Source organism: Aegilops tauschii, chromosome 7, assembly GCF_002575655.3.
Source record: "Aegilops tauschii subsp. strangulata cultivar AL8/78 chromosome 7, Aet v6.0, whole genome shotgun sequence".
Lineage (NCBI taxonomy): Eukaryota > Viridiplantae > Streptophyta > Magnoliopsida > Poales > Poaceae > Aegilops > Aegilops tauschii.
In genome coordinates this window covers 63,222,120-63,241,824 of record NC_053041.3, presented here as the reverse complement: position 1 = coordinate 63,241,824, position 19,705 = coordinate 63,222,120, and positions in this window count along the sequence as shown.

Here is a 19,705-nt window from a genome sequence, read left to right as displayed (position 1 = left end):
CAGGAGGGGAATGTCAGGAATACCGAGCTATACTGAGGAATATCACTTGGGATGCTGGCATTCGCCTCGGTTAGTACTTTATCAGTGAAATTTTGAGCAACTTGTGCTTGCCGGCTTTTCCTAAGCAACACAAAGGTTTGGCCAATATTCGAAGATACAGTAAGCCATAAATTTATTGCTAAAGTTTAACTGCTTGTCAGCCTGTTGCTTCCATGCCTGTATATGTTCTTCATGTCTCTCGAAGAAATATATTTGTGCTGCAGATCTACAGGAATCAGTGATACATTTTGTTGCAGACGGTTCGCAGATCAGATGTAGAGGCAGGTACCGGCACAAACTGAAAATGAAAAAAAAGGAGAACAGGACGATATTTTTCATTCAGATGATTGCCTCGATTTCTGTTGGAAGCAAGGATACCACTATTGATCTTCATGCTAATATTTTAGAGAAGCCCTGCTGGAAAAGTACCGCTCACATATCTCAAGCTTATACCTGTTGACTAGTGCAGAACTGATGAATTCTCTCCGTTCCAAATTTCCAGTCCAAATTAATCAAACTTCTAGGTTTATTTAATTTCAAACTTCTTTAATTTTGACCGAGCCTGTGGCTCAAAATTGCCGTCAGGGTCCAGTTTTTGTGTGTCTGATCTCTCAGACCGAAGAAGGGGACTACCAAAATCACTTGAATGCAGGGCCGGCTCAAGGATTTCGAAGGCCCTGGGGCGAACTTCACCAATGGGCCCAACAGAGATTTTTTTTTGGTCGATACACGAACAAATACATATATTATAAAGTCATAAACAGTAGTATATTTTCATTAGAACCAAATACCTGATATATTTTTCTTGCCTTTGTTCGAACTCAAGTATCATAGAAGCTACAATGCAAAAACGAATATAGAAATAGCATGCTAGCAAACCTCCAGAATTCATGAGAAGCGAGATTTTCGTGCATTTTTTGACGCAAAATCATCAATGACAATGTCACGATCAATACTGTCCAACATATTCTTCTCGATGCAGCACATGGCCAAACCATTCAGTCTTTCTTGGGACATTGTTGACCTCAAATAATTTTTCAGTAATTTCAGTTTTGAGAAACTCCTTTCAGCTGATGCAACAGTGACAGGTACAGTCAAGAGGATACGATAAGCAATTGAGACATTTGGATAAAAATCCGCAGCTCTAACAAACTCAAATATCTGATCCGCTGACATGAGTGTGTTTAGCAAGAAATTTCACAGCAGCAACAATTCTAATCAAAACTTGTCTCCATCGCTTCTTCTCCCTTGCAATCTCTTCTTGCAAATCTTTATCAATTGTTTCCTTCTTACTTAGCCTCAACCTTACCTCATTCCAAGTATTCATGTTAGTGATGTGCTCAGCACCATTCTCATGTAATTTGAGCTTCTCACTAAGATGTTTCCAATCCATCAATCCCTCGGATGCTAGCAAACTTTTGCTGTTCTCAGATTTGAACAATTTGCAGCAAAAACAATAAACTTTATTCACATGTTTAGAGTACACTAACCACCTCCGATCACTGGCCTCACCATTCCTTAGCTGTCTTGAGTAGTAAGCATATGAAAAATGCCTGCCTTTCTTATCCACGGGAAACACAAGATTGTACTCCCTTGTAGGTCCTTTTTCAATGAGAATATCTCTTGATTTATTGTCAAGAATATTCCAAGTTCTAGGATAAAAAATATCAAAAGAAGAATCCTGCTCATCTATGTTTCCATGGCCACTAAATTTTCCGGTGCTCTGATTGGCATCAACATCGGCACAATTTTCCTCAACTGCATTAAAAGAAGAGAGACCACTTTAAGAAAGGCTGTCCACAAAAGAAGTTGCTCAAGCAAAGAGCTCGTAAGTCGGGCATAGAGAAAGCGACTCCTGAGATTGAGGGGATTCTCAGTCTGATCTGGTTGTTCGCCATTGGTGATATATAATTGCGCAGAATTCGTAGCAGCATCCTTCCTCAGCACGAATTTATTCATAGCCCCTTTCTGAGATCGAACTAACTTCTCTACTCGTTTCTTGTTAGTTCTTTTCTGATGACCATATAGATGCTTTTTAGGCAACATGACTACACTACCAATGGATGCAGCTGCAAGTGATGAGTGATGCAAAGAAAGAATCAGACACCGGATTGAGATTTTAGACTAAGAACATATAGCACGAGAAAATAGAGTCGCCCATCAGGGTTTCATAGAAATAGAATTTTGATCTGAGATTACCTCTTGATCTTGATCTTTCTGACAATTTCTTGCCTGAGACGGACACAACATGATCAGGGACCTAGCGATTTCAGTGATGCAGTCAGGCCATCGGCCGGTCAGGGACTCCGTGTTGGGGAACGTAGTAATTTCAAAAAATTTCCTACGCACACGCAAGATCATGGTGATGCATAGCAACGAGAGGGGAGAGTGTTGTCCACGTACCCTCATAGACCGAAAGCGGAAGCGTTAACACAACTCGGTTGATGTAGTCGTACGTCTTCACGATCCGACTGATCAAGTACCGAACGCACGGCACCTCCGAGTTCAGCACACGTTCAGCTCGATGACGTCCCTCGAACTCCAATCCAGCTGAGTGTTGAGGGAGAGTTTCGTCAGCACGACGGCATGGTGACGATGATGATGTTCTACCGACGCAGGGCTTCGCCTAAGCACCGCTACGATATTATCGAGGTGTAATATGGTGGAGGGGGGCACCGCACACGGCTAAGAGATCAATGATTAATTGTTGTGTCTATGGGGTTCCCCCTGCCCCGTATATAAAGGATCAAAGGGGGGAGGTGCGGCCAGCCTTGGGGCGCGCCAGGAGGAGTCCTACTCCCACCGGGAGTAGGACTCCCCCCCCCTTTCCTAGTTGGATTAGGACTTGGGAGGGGGGAAAGAGGAGAGGGAGAAGAAGGAAGGGGGGCGCCGCCCCCTTCTCCTTGTCGTATTCGGACTAGGGGGGAGGGGCGCGCGGCCCAGACCTAGCCGCCTCTCTTCTCTTCCACCTAGGCCCACTAAGGCCCATTATGTTGCCGAGGGGTTCCGGTAACCTCCCGGTACTTCGGTAAAATCCCGACTTCACCCGGAACACTTCCGATATCCAAACATAGGCTTCCAATATATCAATCTTTATGTCTCAACCATTTCGAGACTCCTCGTCATGTCCGTGATCACATCCGGGACTCCGAACAACCTTAGGTACATCAAAACATATAAACTCATAATATAACTGTCATCGAAACGTTAAGCGTGCGGACCCTACGGGTTCGAGAACTATGTAGACATGACCGAGACACGTCTCCGGTCAATAACCAATAGCGTAACCTGGATGCTCATATTGGCTCCCACATATTCTACGAAGATCTTTATCGGTCAGACCGCATAACAACATACGTTGTTCCCTTTGTCATCGGTATGTTACTTGCCCGAGATTCGATCATCGGTATCTCAATACCTAGTTCAATCTCGTTACCGGCAAGTCTCTTTACTCGTTCTGTAATACATCATCTCGCAACAAACTCATTAGTTGCAATGCTTGCAAGGCTTAAGTGATGTGTATTACCGAGAGGGCCCAGAGATACCTCTCCGACAATCAGAGTGACAAATCCTAATCTCGAAATACGCCAACCCAACAAGTACCTTCGGAGACACCTGTAGAGCACCTTTATAATCACCCAGTTACGTTGTGACGTTTGGTAGCACACAAAGTGTTCCTCCGGTAAACGGGAGTTGCATAATCTCATAGTCATAGGAGCATGTATAAGTCATGAAGAAAGCAATAGCAACATACTAAACGATCGAGTGCTAAGCTAACGGAATGGGTCAAGTCAATCACATCATTCTCCTAATGTTGTGATCCCGTTAATCAAATGACAACTCATGTCAATGGCTAGGAAACATAGCCATCTTTGATCAACGAGCTAGTCAAGTAGAGGCATACTAGTGACACTTTGTTTGTCTATCTATTCACACAAGTAGTATGTTTCCGGTTAATACAATTCTAGCATGAATAATAAACATTTATCATGATATAAGGAAATAAATAATAACTTTATTATTCCCTCTAGGGCATATTTCCTTCAGTCTCCCACTTGCACTAGAGTCAATAATCTAGATTACACAGTAATGATTCTTACACCCATGGAGCCTTGGTGCTGATCATGTTTTGCTCGTGGAAGAGGCTTAGTCAACGGGTTTGCAACATTCAGATCCGTATGTATCTTGCAAATTTCTATGTCTCCCACCTGGACTAAATCCCGGATGGAATTGAAGCATTTTTTGATGTGCTTGGTTCTCTTGTGAAATCTGGATTCCTTTGCTAAGGCAATTGCACCAGTATTGTCACAAAAGATTTTCATTGGACCCGATGCACTAGGTATGACACCTAGATCGGATATGAACTCCTTCATCCAGACTCCTTCATTTGCTGCTTCCGAAGCAGCTATGTACTCCGCTTCACACGTAGATCCCGCCACGACGCTTTGTTTAGAACTGCACCAACTGACAGCTCCACCGTTCAATGTAAACACGTATCCGGTTTGCGATTTAGAATCGTCCGGATCAGTGTCAAAGCTTGCATCGACGTAACCATTTACGATGAGCTCTTTGTCACCTCCATAAACAAGAAACATATCCTTAGTCCTTTTCAGGTATTTTAGGATGTTCTTGACCGCTGTCCAGTGATGCACTCCTGGATTACTTTGGTACCTTCCTGCTAGACTTATAGCAAGGCATACATCAGGTCTGGTACACAGCATTGCATACATGATAGAGCCTATGGCTGAAGCATAGGGAACATCTTTCATCTTCTCTCTATCTTCTGCAGTGGTCGGGCATTGAGTCTTACTCAACTTCACACCTTGTAACACAGGCAAGAACCCTTTCTTTGCTTGATCCATTTTGAACTGCTTCAAAACTTTGTCAAGGTATGTGCTTTGTGAAAGTCCAATTAAGCGTCTTGATCTATCTCTATAGATCTTGATGCCCAATATATACGCAGCTTCACCGAGGTCTTTCATTGAAAAACTCTTATTCAAGTATCCCTTTATGCTATCCAGAAATTCTATATCATTTCCAATCAGCAATATGTCATCCACATATAATATCAGAAATGCTACAGAGCTCCCACTCACTTTCTTGTAAATACAGGCTTCTCCAAAAGTCTGTACAAAACCAAATGCTTTGATCACACTATCAAAGCATTTATTCCAACTCCGAGAAGCTTGCACCAGTCCATAAATGGATCGCTGGAGCTTGCACACTTTGTTAGCTCCCTTTGGATCGACAAAACCTTCTGGTTGCATCATATACAATTCTTCTTCCAGAAATCCATTCAGGAATGCAGTTTTGACATCCATTTGCCAAATTTCATAATCATAAAATGCGGCAATTGCTAACATGATTCGGACAGACTTAAGCATCGCTACAGGTGAGAAGGTCTCATCGTAGTCAATCCATTGAACTTGTCGAAAACCTTTCGCAACAAGTCGAGCTTTATAGACAGTAACATTACCGTCAGCGTCAGTCTTCTTCTTGAAGATCCATTTATTTTCAATGGCTTGCCGATCATCGGGCAAGTCAACCAAAGTCCATACTTTGTTCTGATACATGGATCCCATCTCGGATTTCATGGCCTCAAGCCATTTTGCGGAATCTGGGCTCACCATCGCTTCTTCATAGTTCGTAGGTTCGTCATGATCTAGTAACATAACCTCCAGAACAGGATTACCGTACCACTCTGGTGCGGATCTTACTCTGGTTGACCTATGAGGTTCAGTAACAACTTGATCTGAAGTTCCATGATCATCATCATTAACTTCCTCACTAATTGGTGTAGGCATCACAGGAACCTGTTTCTGTGATGAACTATTTTCCAATAAGGGAGCAGGTACTGTTACCTCATCAAGTTCTACTTTCCTCCCACTCACTTCTTTCGAGAGAAACTCCTTCTCTAGAAAGGATCCATTCTTAGCAACGAATGTCTTGCCTTCGGATCTGTGATAGAAGGTGTACCCAACAGTCTCCTTTGGATATCCTATGAAGACACATTTCTCCGATTTAGGTTCGAGCTTATCAGGTTGAAGCTTCTTCACATAAGCATCGCAGCCCCAAACTTTAAGAAACGACAACTTTGGTTTCTTGCCAAACCACAGTTCATAAGGCGTCGTCTCAACCGATTTTGATGGTGCCCTATTTAACGTGAATGCAGCCGTCTCTAAAGCATAACCCCAAAACGATAGCGGTAAATCAGTAAGAGACATCATAGATCGCACCATATCTAGTAAAGTACGATTAAGACGTTCGGACACACCATTACGTTGTGGTGTTCCGGGTGGCGTGAGTTGTGAAACTATTCCGCATTGTTTCAAATGTAGACCAAACTCGTAACTCAAATATTCTCCTCCACGATCTGATCGTAGAAACTTTATTTTCTTGTTACGATGATTTTCAACTTCACTCTGAAATTCTTTGAACTTTTCAAATGTTTCAGACTTATGTTTCATTAAGTAGATATACCCATATCTGCTTAAATCATCTGTGAAGGTGAGAAAATAACGATATCCGCCACGAGCCTCAATATTCATCGGACCACATACATCTGTATGTATGATTTCCAACAAATCTGTTGCTCTCTTCATAGTTCCGGAGAACGGCGTTTTAGTCATCTTGCCCATGAGGCACGGTTCGCAAGTACCAAGTGATTCATAATCAAGTGATTCCAAAAGTCCATCAGTATGGAGTTTCTTCATGCGCTTTACACCGATATGACCTAAACGGCAGTGCCACAAATAAGTTGCACTATCATTATCAACTCTGCATCTTTTGGCTTCGACATTATGAATATGTGTATCACTACTATCGAGATTCATTAAAAATAGACCACTCTTCAAGGGTGCATGACCATAAAAGATATTACTCATATAAATAGAACAACCATTATTCTCTGATTTAAGTGAATAACCGTCTCGCATCAAACAAGATCCAGATATAATGTTCATGCTCAACGCTGGCACCAAATAACAATTATTTAGGTCTAATACTAATCCCGAAGGTAGATGTAGAGGTAGCGTGCCGACGGCGATCACATCGACTTTGGAACCGTTTCCCACGCACATCGCCACCTCGTCCTTGGCCAGTGTTCGCTTAATCCGTAGTCCCTGTTTCGAGTTGCAGATATTAGCAACAGAACCAGTATCAAATACCCAGGTGCTACTGCGAGCTCTAGTAAGGTACACATCAATAACATGTATATCACATATACCTTTGTTCACCTTGCCATCCTTCTTATCCGCCAAATACTTGGGGCAGTTCCGCTTCCAGTGACCAGTCTGCTTGCAGTAGAAGCACTCAGTCTCAGGCTTAGGTCCAGACTTGGGTTTCTTCTCCTGAACAGCAACTTGCTTGCTGTTCTTCTTGAAGTTCCCCTTCTTCTTCCCTTTGCCCTTTTTCTTGAAACTAGTGGTCTTATTGACCATCAACACTTGATGCTCCTTTTTGATTTCTACCTCCGCAGCCTTTAGCATTGCGAAGAGCTCGGGAATCGTCTTATCCATCCCTTGCATGTTATAGTTCATCACGAAGCTCTTGTAGCTTGGTGGCAGTGATTGAAGAATTCTGTCAATGACGCTATCGTCCGGAAGATTAACTCCCAGTTGAATCAAGTGATTGTTATACCCAGACATTTTGAGTATATGCTCACTGACAGAACTATTCTCTTCCATCTTGCAGCTGTAGAACTTATTGGAGACTTCATATCTCTCAATCCGGGCATTTGCTTGAAATATTAACTTCAACTCCTGGAACATCTCATATGCTCCATGACGTTCAAAACGTCGTTGAAGACCCGGTTCTAAGCCGTAAAGCATGGCACACTGAACTATCGAGTAGTCATCAGCTTTGCTCTGCCAGACGTTCATAACATCTGGTGTTGCTCCTGCAGCAGGCCTGGCACCCAACGGTGCTTCCAGGACGTAATTCTTCTGTGCAGCAATGAGGATAATCCTCAAGTTACGGACCCAGTCCGTGTAATTGCTACCATCATCTTTCAACTTTGCTTTCTCAAGGAACGCATTAAAATTCAACGGAACAACAGCACGGGCCATCTATCTACAATTAACATAGACAAGCAAGATACTATCAGGTACTAAGTTCATGATAAATTTAAGTTCAATTAATCATATTACTTAAGAACTCCCACTTAGATAGACATCCCTCTAATCATCTAAGTGATCACATGATCCAAATCAACTAAACCATAACCGATCATCACGTGAAATGGAGTAGTTTTCAATGGTGAACATCACTATGTTGATCATATCCATTATATGATTCACGCTCGACCTTTTGGTCTCAGTGTTCCGAGGCCATATCTGCATATGCTAGGCTCGTCAAGTTTAACCTGAGTATTCTGCGTGTGCAAAACTGGCTTGCACCCGTTGTAGATGGACGTAGAGCTTATCACACCCGATCATCACGTGGTGTCTGGGCACGACGAACTTTGGCAACGGTGCATACTCAGGAAGAACACTTTTATCTTGAAATTTAGTGAGAGATCATCTTATAATGCTACCGTCAATCAAAGCAAGATAAGATGCATAAAAGATAAACATCACATGCAATCAATATAAGTGATATGATATGGCCATCATCATCTTGTGCTTGTGATCTCCATCTCCGAAGCACCGTCATGATCCCCATCGGCACCGGCGCGACACCTTGATCTCCATCGTAGCATCGTTGTCGTCTCGCCAACTATTGCTTCTACGACTATCGCTACCGCTTAGTGATAAAGTAAAACAATTACATGGCGATTGCATTGCATACAATAAAGCGACAACCATATGGCTCCTGTCAGTTGCCGATAACTCGGTTACAAAACATGATCATCTCATACAATAAAATATAGCATCATGCCTTGACCATATCACATCACAACATGCCCTGCAAAAACAAGTTAGACGTCCTCTACTTTGTTGTTGCAAGTTTTACGTGGCTGCTACGGGCTGAGCAAGAACCGTTCTTACCTATGCATCAAAACCACAACGATAGTTTGTCAAGTTGGTGCTGTTTTAACCTTCGCAAGGACCGGACGTAGCCACACTCGGTTCAACTAAAGTTGGAGAAACTGACACCCGCCAGCCACCTCTGTGCAAAGCACGTCGGAAGAACCAGTCTCGCGTAAGCGTACGCGTAATGTCGGTTTGGGCCGCTTCATCCAACAATACCGCCGAACCAAAGTATGACATGCTGGTAAGCAGTATGACTTATATCGCCCACAACTCACTTGTGTTCTACTCGTGCATAGGACATCTACGCATAAAACCAGGCTCGGATGCCACTGTTGGGGAACGTAGTAATTTAAAAAAAATTCCTACGCGCACGCAAGATCATGGTGATGCATAGCAACGAGAGGGGAGAGTGTTGTCCACGTACCCTCGTAGACCGAAAGCGGAAGCGTTAACATAACGCGGTTGATGTAGTCGTACGTCTTCACGATCCGACTGATCAAGTACCGAACGCACGGCACCTCCGAGTTCAACACACGTTCAGCTCGATGATGTCCCTCGAACTCCGATCCAGCCGAGTGTTGAGGGAGAGTTTCGTCAGCACGACGGCGTGGTGACGATGATGATGTTCTACCGACGCAGGGCTTCGCCTAAGCACCGCTACGATATTATCGAGGTGTAATATGGTGGAGGGGGGCACCGCACACGGCTAAGAGATCAATGATCAATTGTTGTGTCTATGGGGTGCCCCCCTGCCCCCGTATAGAGGTGCGGCCAGCCTTGGGGCGCGCCAGGAGGAGTCCTACTCCCCCTTTTCCTAGTTGGATTAGGACTTGGGAGGGGAGAAAGAGGAGAGGGAGAAGAAGGAAGGGGGGCGCCGCCCCCTTCTCCTTGTCCTATTCGGACTAGGGGGGAGGGGCGCGCGGCCCAGCCCTAGCCGCCTCTCCTCTCTTCCACCTAGGCCCACTAAGGCCCATTATGTTGCCGGGGGGTTCCGGTAAACTCCCTGTACTCCGGTAAAATCCCGATTTCACCCGGAACACTTCCGATATCCAAACATAGGCTTCCAATATGTCAATCTTTATGTCTCGGCCATTTCGAGACTCCTCGTCATGTCCGTGATCACATCCGGGACTCCAAACAACCTTCGGTACATCAAAACATATAAACTCATAATATAACTGTCATCGAAACGTTAAGCGTGCGGACCCTACGGGTTCGAGAACTATGTAGACATGACCGAGACACGTCTCCAGTCAATAACCAATAGCGGAACCTGGATGCTCATATTGGCTCCCACATATTCTACGAAGATCTTTATCAGTCAGACCGCATAACAACATACGTTGTTCCCTTTGTCATCGGTATGTTACTTGCCCGCGATTCGATCATCGGTATCTCAATACCTAGTTCAATCTCGTTACCGGCAAGTCTCTTTACTCGTTCTGTAATACATCATCTCGCAACAAACTCATTAGTTGCAATGCTTGCAAGGCTTAAGTGATGTGTATTACCGAGAGGGCCCAGAGATACCTCTCCGACAATCAAAGTGACAAATCCTAATCTCGAAATACGCCAACCCAACAAGTACCTTCGGAGACACCTGTAGAGCACCTTTATAATCACCCAGTTACGTTGTGACGTTTGGTAGCACACGAAGTGTTCCTCCGGTAAACGGGAGTTGCATAATCTCATAGTCATAGGAGCATGTATAAGTCATGAAGAAAGCAATAGCAACATACTAAACGATCGAGTGCTAAGCTAACGGAATGGGTCAAGTCAATCACATCATTCTCCTAATGTTGTGATCCCGTTAATCAAATGACAACTCATGTCAATGGCTAGGAAACATAGCCATCATTGATCAACGAGCTAGTCAAGTAGAGGCATACTAGTGACACTTTGTTTGTCTATCTATTCACACAAGTAGTATGTTTCCGGTTAATACAATTCTAGCATGAATAATAAACATTTATCATGATATAAGGAAATAAATAATAACTTTATTATTCCCTCTAGGGCATATTTCCTTCACTCCGGACTGGATCAGGACGACCGGACGAGACGGTGACTGGGCGACGGTTCAGTGCGTGAATCATATCGAGAATCGCTAGAAAGAAAAGGAAAAGACGATTCATGACGATTCTTTTCCATGCGTGGCTGGCTACCTTCCTGGGCTTGCTGTGCGCCTTGGGCAGATGGGCCTTTTTTCTTGGGCACAAGAAGTGGAAAAGAGACATAAACTAAGGAGTGCCCAAAAAAAAAGAGACATAAACTAAAGAGTGGAGGTGCTGTGTTTTTTTCTTGGGCACAAGAAGTGGAAAACAAGCCAAGAAAGCAAATTTGATGTGCTGTCCCGGATGGTTTGTTTGGTTACACGTCTCGCGTGGGGGCTGTGGTTCGAATCCAGCCGAGGGCATCCATTTTTTTGACAATTAAAACTAAAGAAACGTAAATGGGCTGAGCCCACGAGGGAGGGCTGTTCGCCGGGTATTATACGAACCTACAGCATATATACGTTCTATGTAGGAAAGTGAATACAATTTGTGAAAAGTCCATACTACCTTTTATACGTTTTAGGAGGGGGGGTGTGTGTGTGTGTGTGTACCGAAGCACTTCTCATTTACCATAAGCACCATGTACATGTTTTCGTTCTCTGCCACCGCTGCTATTTTTACATTTGGTTGCTTTGTGTTACAGTATATGCAGCCCGAGATAAATTATATATGTTGTCACATACTCACTTACGATTGGTTTAGCTACCACATTTTCAGATATTGTTGTATTGCTTTCACGCTACCCACAACAATGGTCCATGTAAACAATGTACATGGGTACTAGAAGGATACAAGTTCACGTTCCTATGTTGGTGGGGCATGATAATTTCGATGACTTTCATGCTTACATTAAGCCACCCATGCAATACGTCTAAACACATCATAATGGAAACGTATATGCACATAGCAAGTTCAGGCACAGTTAATCAAGTCTATTTCCGCAGACAGTATTTTTGCCAAAAAAAATATTCCCCAATACAAATCCTGGCCTGGGGACAGATGTGAAAGAGCTGATATGTTTCTATTTGCAGGCCCAAGAAAGTGTGCCCAGCCAAGAACAGGATTCCGATACATGTTCCTCCACTGTTATTATCAGTGCTATTTCTCCCGGGGTCAAGCACCGTGAAAGCAAGATTCAGACTGCTGTTGATGCTGCTAACTTGAAGAGGCGCTCAAGATCCAAGAAGTCCGATGGCTTCAAGGTGAACCTTCAGTCTGAGGGCAGAATCCAGAAGCCCAAGATGAAAAAGAAAAGCACTTCCTCGGCAATTTGAGGTACCTAGAGTTAGACAGAGGAAATACCTCCTCCCCCAACTATCCAAACAATTCAGCACGTTGGAACCGTCTTGCGTGGGATACCGAAGATGGCCTCTCTACTGCGATGTAACTTGCTATTTTATACTAGAATTTGGCTTATGGCTTCTCTTAAGACATGGAATATTTTGTATTGGAATAATGTTCGTGGTTTAAATCTGGATGATAAACAAGTTGCCGTTCACAATGCTATTGATGTTAGCGGATGTGCCGTTATTTGCCTCCAAGAACCAAGAAGCAGTCCTTGGATCCTGCTTTTATTAAAAAGTGTTTCATTATTTATCAGTTTATTTACTTCTTTCACGTGGAACATGTTGCTAGGGGCATGATCATTAGTTTGAGCAGGTATAGTTGTTCATAATGATTTCCCCCGTTGAAAATTCACCCTCAGGATCGATCACATCAAAATCACACAAACGCACGCGCACAAAAATTAATAGCCAAGAGCTCGTATCGTGCCTTTTTTCCTTTTTTTTCCTTTTCTCTCTGTCACGGTGTTACAAAACTCATCGCGTGATGTGCATATATATACGCACGGACGCCTTAGCTAGCCGGACACAAATCCTATTCGAACACCAACTCCAAATACCATACGCCAAAGCTAGCTCTAACCGGACTGGCGAAGGCCCATACTTTCCTAATTACCGGCCACGCTGATCACACTTAATACTAATCCTAACAGGACTCAAATATGACTATACGTACTGGTAATCTCAAACTTACCTAATTAATACTAACTTATGTTTGGATTACCTAACAATCACCCTCTAATCTAAACATCTGACTTTTTACTCGACGACACACGCAGACAATCACCTCTTCATCTTGTCCCGTCGATTGCCTCCGGTGACGCGACTTACCGGATCATAACTTCTCTCGTCTCACAATGATGGTCACAACTTCATCACCATCTTTTTTTCATGCCGACTTGCTGACTGAAACCAACGATCATCCGGACTACCAGCCACGCTGCCACATCTTAGCGTGCTACATGCCGACTAAACGCATAGCCTCATGCAGGAACTCAACTTAACTTGTCTGCGTCCATCTTCACGTTGATCTTCATCTTCGCATCGGTTTCTTGCACACGGGGAGACACATCTTTTCACCCATCACATCTTCACTTTCTTGTTGTCATTGGTGACACAACTTACCAAACAACACTGCCTGTCCGACGACATCACTAGTCGCCATATACAGGCAACTCAACTTCACCGTATATGAACTCGCCGGAACTCCTTGATCACGAACAGGAACGCAAGGCACAATTTCCTTTTTCCATCCGCTCTCGTTCTCAGTTCTCCTCTACCAGTGGCACATCTGAACTGCAGCAGAAGACTCACACACCTGAGCTCTTGGACGCACCTTACAAGAACTCATGTGCACACCTTGACGACAGCTCGCAACTTTGTCGCCTCTTCCTCGCTCCCCCCGAACGACGATCTTGACGAGATCTTCTAGCACCGCACCTCGGCATTACCGCTCCTGTCAACCTCCTCCAGGTCATTTTGTCGAACGACAGTCACTCGTCGCCTCACTTGCGACAGTGTCCTCGCCGCCTTCTTGTCCGCGCTCCGCCGAACGACAACTGCCCGATCCTCCTTGTCGCCGCTCGAACGACAATTGCCTGCTCCTCCTCGTCGCTGCATCCCAGCGACTATATCACCCGCTCCTCGTTGTCGCTACACCAATGACTGTATCGCTCGCTCCTCGTTGTCGCTACACCAACGACTGTATCGTCCGCTCCGGTTCGTCGCTACAACTGCGACTCTATTGCCCGCCCCGAGGCGCTAGTAGGGTCGCCACCCCGGGGCAAGCGCAGCTTCACTCGAACCTTGCTCTGATACCAATTGTTGGAAATTCACCCTCAGGATCGATCACATCAAAATCACACAAACGCACGCGCACAAAAACTGATAGCCAAGGGCTCGTATCGTGCCCTTTTTCCTCTTTATTTCTTTTCTCCTTTTCTCTCTGTCACGGTGTTACAAAACTCATCCCGTGATGTGCATATATATACGCACGAACGCCTTAGCTAGCCGGACACAAATCCTATTCGAACACCAACTCCAAATACCATACGCCAAAGCTAGATCTAACCGGACTGGCGAAGGCCCATACTTTCCTAATTACCGGCCACGCTGATCGCACTTAATACTAATCCTAACAGGACTCAAATATGACTATACGTACTGGTAATCTCAAACTTACCTAATTAATCTAACTTATGTTTGGATTACCTAACACCCCCTAACTATTTTGTTCACGTCGACTCATTCGGCTCAAGATTTTAATCACCCCTCATCATTTCAAATCATCTAACTTCCCGGACGGTCACCCATCCTCTCACTACTCCAGCCTGAGCACGCTTAACTTCCGGGTTCTATTCTTCCTCGTTTCCAAGTCTGCACTTGTTGTTTTCCTGACAATAGTAAGATGGCAATCCTATTAATCCTCAGGAATTTAGCTTGAGCATGAAGTCACACATTTCACTGTTTGAGTTTGAAACTATTGTTCTAAAAAACAATAATTATTTAGTAATCTTGAATAAGTAGTTTGACCATAGTTTGACCAGATTTGACCAAAATTCAAAAAACTGAAATAATTATTTAGTAACACTAATATTTCTTGAATAATTAGTTTGACCATTGTTTGACCACAGTTTGACCAGATGTGACCAAAATTCAAAAAAACTGAAATGATTATTTAGTAACACTAATATTCTTGAATAATTATTTAGTAACACTAATATTCTTGAATAATTATTTAGTAACACTAATACTTCTTTAATAAGTAGTTTGACCATAGTTTGACCAGATTTAACAAAAAATAAAAAAACAGAAATTTGAGCATAACTTTTTTCCTTTTAGAATTTGAGGATTCTAAAAATTTGCAAACAGGCCGTAGGCGGTCAAAATCGGATGCGGATTTTCGTACTGAACATTTTGATATATTATACGTTTTTTTCTGACATCGTATGCAAAAGTTATAGCCGTTTTACATTTTCCCTACACTTTTTGCAAAACATGTCCAAATTTAAGTTTTTAAATTTTCCTAACTAGTACATGTAGTAACATAACTACATCTTGAAGGATTTTAATTTTTGAAGTTTTTATCATTTTCTTTTGCTTTTTACAAAACTGAAAAGGCGATCCACCGGGGGGGTAGAGTTTGAAAATGGGACCTTTAGTACCGGTTCGTGCCATGAACCGGTACTAATGCCTCAAACCCCATTAGTACCGTTGGTGGCTCGAACCGGGACTAAAGGTCTAACCTTTAGTACCGGTTGGTGCCACGAACCGGTACTAATGGGCATCGCACCCTTTAGTCCCGGTTCGTGGCACCAACCGGGACTAAAGGTCCCATTTGAACCGGGACTAATGCCTGTACGGTGCCCTAGCCGCTCGAACCGGGACTAATGCTCACATTAGTCCCGGTTCGTAATGCAACCGGGATTAATGCTCTTTTCTGGCCGAACCAAAGCCCTGTTTTCTACTAGTGAAGCAGTAATACATCATACATAAATTAACGTTTTAGTGTTAGTTGAGCATGTAATTTTTTTATGTAAACTAGTAATTGACATGCATGTCTAAAGTAAGCCACTTATACACATTATTGTGTATAACACATTGTAATGAAAACATATATGTAAGTTCACGACATCACCCCTCAAAAAAGATATTCGGGACATCACATAGCATAGTCAGGTATATAGTTGGACATATATATTTTCTTTGACAGGGTTGTTCTTTTTTTGGCGAAAAACAATTCACTGAAAATATGTTTGTCAAATCTAAGTTCTTCAGGAAATGATGAAAAAGTGCGTGCTGCCACGAGTATTAAATAGGTATTTGCAGGATTAATATATATATATAGTAAGAATCATTCAGGCACGCAGGTCTAACTCTATGCATAACCATTGGATGAGAATTATGAAATAAGTAGAAATGTTTTTTGGACCGCTGTCTGTGGGGCATCCAAGATGAGCTAAAGTCCCTGAAGCCTGAAGGAGGTTATTAATACTAGTGGTGGTGTAGGAAGTGCTGCCACGGATATGAATAGGTGCATTTGCTGGTGTGCAAGTTCCAGAAAAGAGAGAGAAATTCCGCTATAAGTTTTAATGGAACTTTGAACTGATGTGTTTGCTAACTTGAATTGTGGTTGCAGTGTGCCTAAGTGTAGAGCAACCAAACTCTTTATCAATCTCCATTGATGTACACAGTGACAATCTCTTGGTCTGTCTCTCATATCTATATCTACCTCTACCTACTAATAAAGCAAGGCGATTCGACAGCTAAGCCAAGGGACAACATTGCTGTGACATTTACGTGGGAAAAACTAGGCCAAGGATCATACAAACTGAACACTGACGCCTTGTTCTTTGAAAACGACGTCGGAGCAATTGCTGCGATCATCAGGAACTGTCGAGGAGAAGCAGTGGCGGGAGTGGCAGAACCGTTCACATATGCTGATAGCGCGACTACAGCAGAAGCGTTTGCTCTTCGCCGAGGTCTACAACTTGTCAATCAAATGGGCTGCTCCAGGGTGACGGTTGAGTCAGATTGTTTGGAGATTATTTCGGCATGTAGAGGCGAGGCTGACATTTTGGCACCATATTCTGCGATCTTAGCAGATTGCTTCCGGTATGCCCATGATATTGCTTCAATTCAGTTTCAGCATTGTCCGAGGGAGGCAAATGGCTTGGCACATTTCTTAGCAAGACATGCTTTTGATTCAAACCTGATGTTTAGTTGGGACGATGATCCCCCTAGTTTCCTTTTACCGCATGTTTTGAAGGATGTAATTCTCATTAACTCATAATAACGTGCCGAGCAGGTTTTCCCTTAAAAAAAAGCAAGGCGCATTTCTCCAATTTTTTCATCCGTTCACCACCGAAAAGATTATTATTCTACCCTAGGTGGTACTAATTTTTTTTGCGTCCCTCTGTTAGAAAAGAAAAACAGTTTTATCCCGAATTTTGTACATGGGCCGTGGATGCTCCGGCCCAGCAAAGCAAGCCCATTGATTTCCTGCCCATGCATCTGACAAACATTATTTACCGCATGGGGTCGCAAATAGTCAGAATTTCGCAAATGGCGCCAAACATTGGGCCGCCCCGTTTTCGTTTTTTTCTTTATCTCTTTCTATTTTTCTTTTTCTTTTTTATCCTTCTTTTTACTTTTTTATTTCCAAGTTTATTTTTCTTTTTTTCCTTTTTTCCGCAATTCTATCTTTCAACTTTTCAGAATTCCATTTTTTGTTTAAATTTTCATAAAATTAGCAGAATTTCAAAATTTCTTTCCATTTTGAAATATGTTTGAAAAATTATTTTTTCTTTTCGTTCCTAATTTTTTCCAAAACTAAAAAAAATTATTTTAGAAAATGATACAAATTTTAAAAATATCCATGTTTATTGAAATGTTCACAAATCTAAAGTATTGTTTGTGTTCCAAAAACATGTTTAAAAAAATTGTTTTCATTGTTCAAGAAATGTTTCCATTTTCACAAATTGCTTGCAAATTAAAAAAAAGATTTTTTCTTAAAAAGAGGTTCACATTTTCAAAAATTGTTTGCGAATTCAAAAAAACCATTTCATGTTTTGTTGTCTTTTCCAAGTTTAATGAAATTTTCATAAAAATTCTCATATTTTTTAGAAAAAGAATCAGGACTTCAAAAAATGTTCAAATTTCGAAGAGTATTCAGAGTTTCATGATTATTACTTTAGTTTTTGAGAAGCTAAAAAAAGGGGGAAAATGTTTCAAATGTTATGCTACATTATGTTCTTAAACATTCGTGTTGGCCATTTTTTAGCAGGAGTTGTTTGTTCGAATGGCTATCGGCACGTGGTCGAGATGTTGAGGTCATGAGTCTAATCATTCAAATCAGCGGTTGTTTTGGATTTTTATTCGTGTCTTACAAACACACGTCGTTTTGGTAACAACCAGTGGCCTAACCCAGACGCGAATTATTGTGCATCCCACATGCCATTTGACGATAAAAGAGAATGTGGTGGTTGGCTATAATTAAATGAAATTGTAGGCACATGCCAATAAAAGAGGTATGCTGGTTTGGCTCTCATTAAAAAATGTAGGCAAGTAAGCACTAAAATAATTAAAGAGAATAAACCCTGCTAAAGCAGGGACTATCTGATTATGCGCTGATTATGAAAATGAAATGGGAATTACTGAATTAGTAATCCATCCGGTTACACCATCGTAGGAGAGAGTGGTCGAAGCAACTATGCCCCGAAGGTCACCGTGCAGCCACAAAATGAGGAAGCAACCATAACGTAGACACGAAGGCGGACCCGGAGGAAAAAAATGGCACGAGTTGAGTGGTGGCCACCACCCCGACCAACGTCACCACTATCAAGATCTCGCGGGCCAAACATAACCCGTGAGAACACCGCAACTCCTTGCTGTGTGGCCCCACCGCTGCGGAGACTGTTTTGATAGACACATCAATTACCTCTTACAATGCTTCTCGCAAAAAAAAAATCTTCCGTTACAACGCACGAGCGCATATGTTCTACTCATAGAATAAACAGAGAGCCGGCATGCCTTCTGGCAGCCTTGTATTTCCATGACGTGTCGAGGTTCCGTCCAGCTTATACCCAACCCAAGCCCCAGGCGATAGCATAGTTCAGGACGAAGAGTAGAGCTGAGCAGATATTTGGTCCAGGTAGTCTGAAAAAAAAGGAAAGCGCCGATTGCAAAATCGCCTTGCGCCCACGCGCGCCTTGCCTTGGAAGGAACCAGCAGATGAATTCCGATAAACCACCCTACCCGTGGGCGTGAGCCGTGGCCAGGGACGATTTTAAGAGGGGGGGGGCAGGGGGGCTAGACCCCCCCAACGATCTCGTTATCCCTTGATAGCGATTAGTTAGGAGCGATATTTTTCCTCGTACACACACAATTTCTAGTTGTCTCGCCCCTCATGCTCTCATAGGCAGAGGCCCAGAGTCATGTACGCAGACCGCATGTACATACACGGTACACACAACATCAAAGGCCCAAATATATCAGCAAAAGGGAAAAGAAAACACAGCCCACCGTGGTCCGTGGATGGAAGACAAGGAGTTGGAAGCAATACGCACGACCTATGCAGCGCCGCAGCGGCGTGTACCAGGTCTTCTGCTTCCTTTTCAATCTGCTCGTTCTTGCGATCCGAAAAACTTGCTCGCTGCCGCCGGCCGCCTCTATAGTCTATCCTCTATGTAATCTCTCCATCCGTTCCGTTCAGAAGGGAAGGCCTCCGTCCGATCGTCCCTGAGACCCAGACGGCCACACTCCCCTGCGGCCCGGCGTATTCTGGCCGGCCACACTG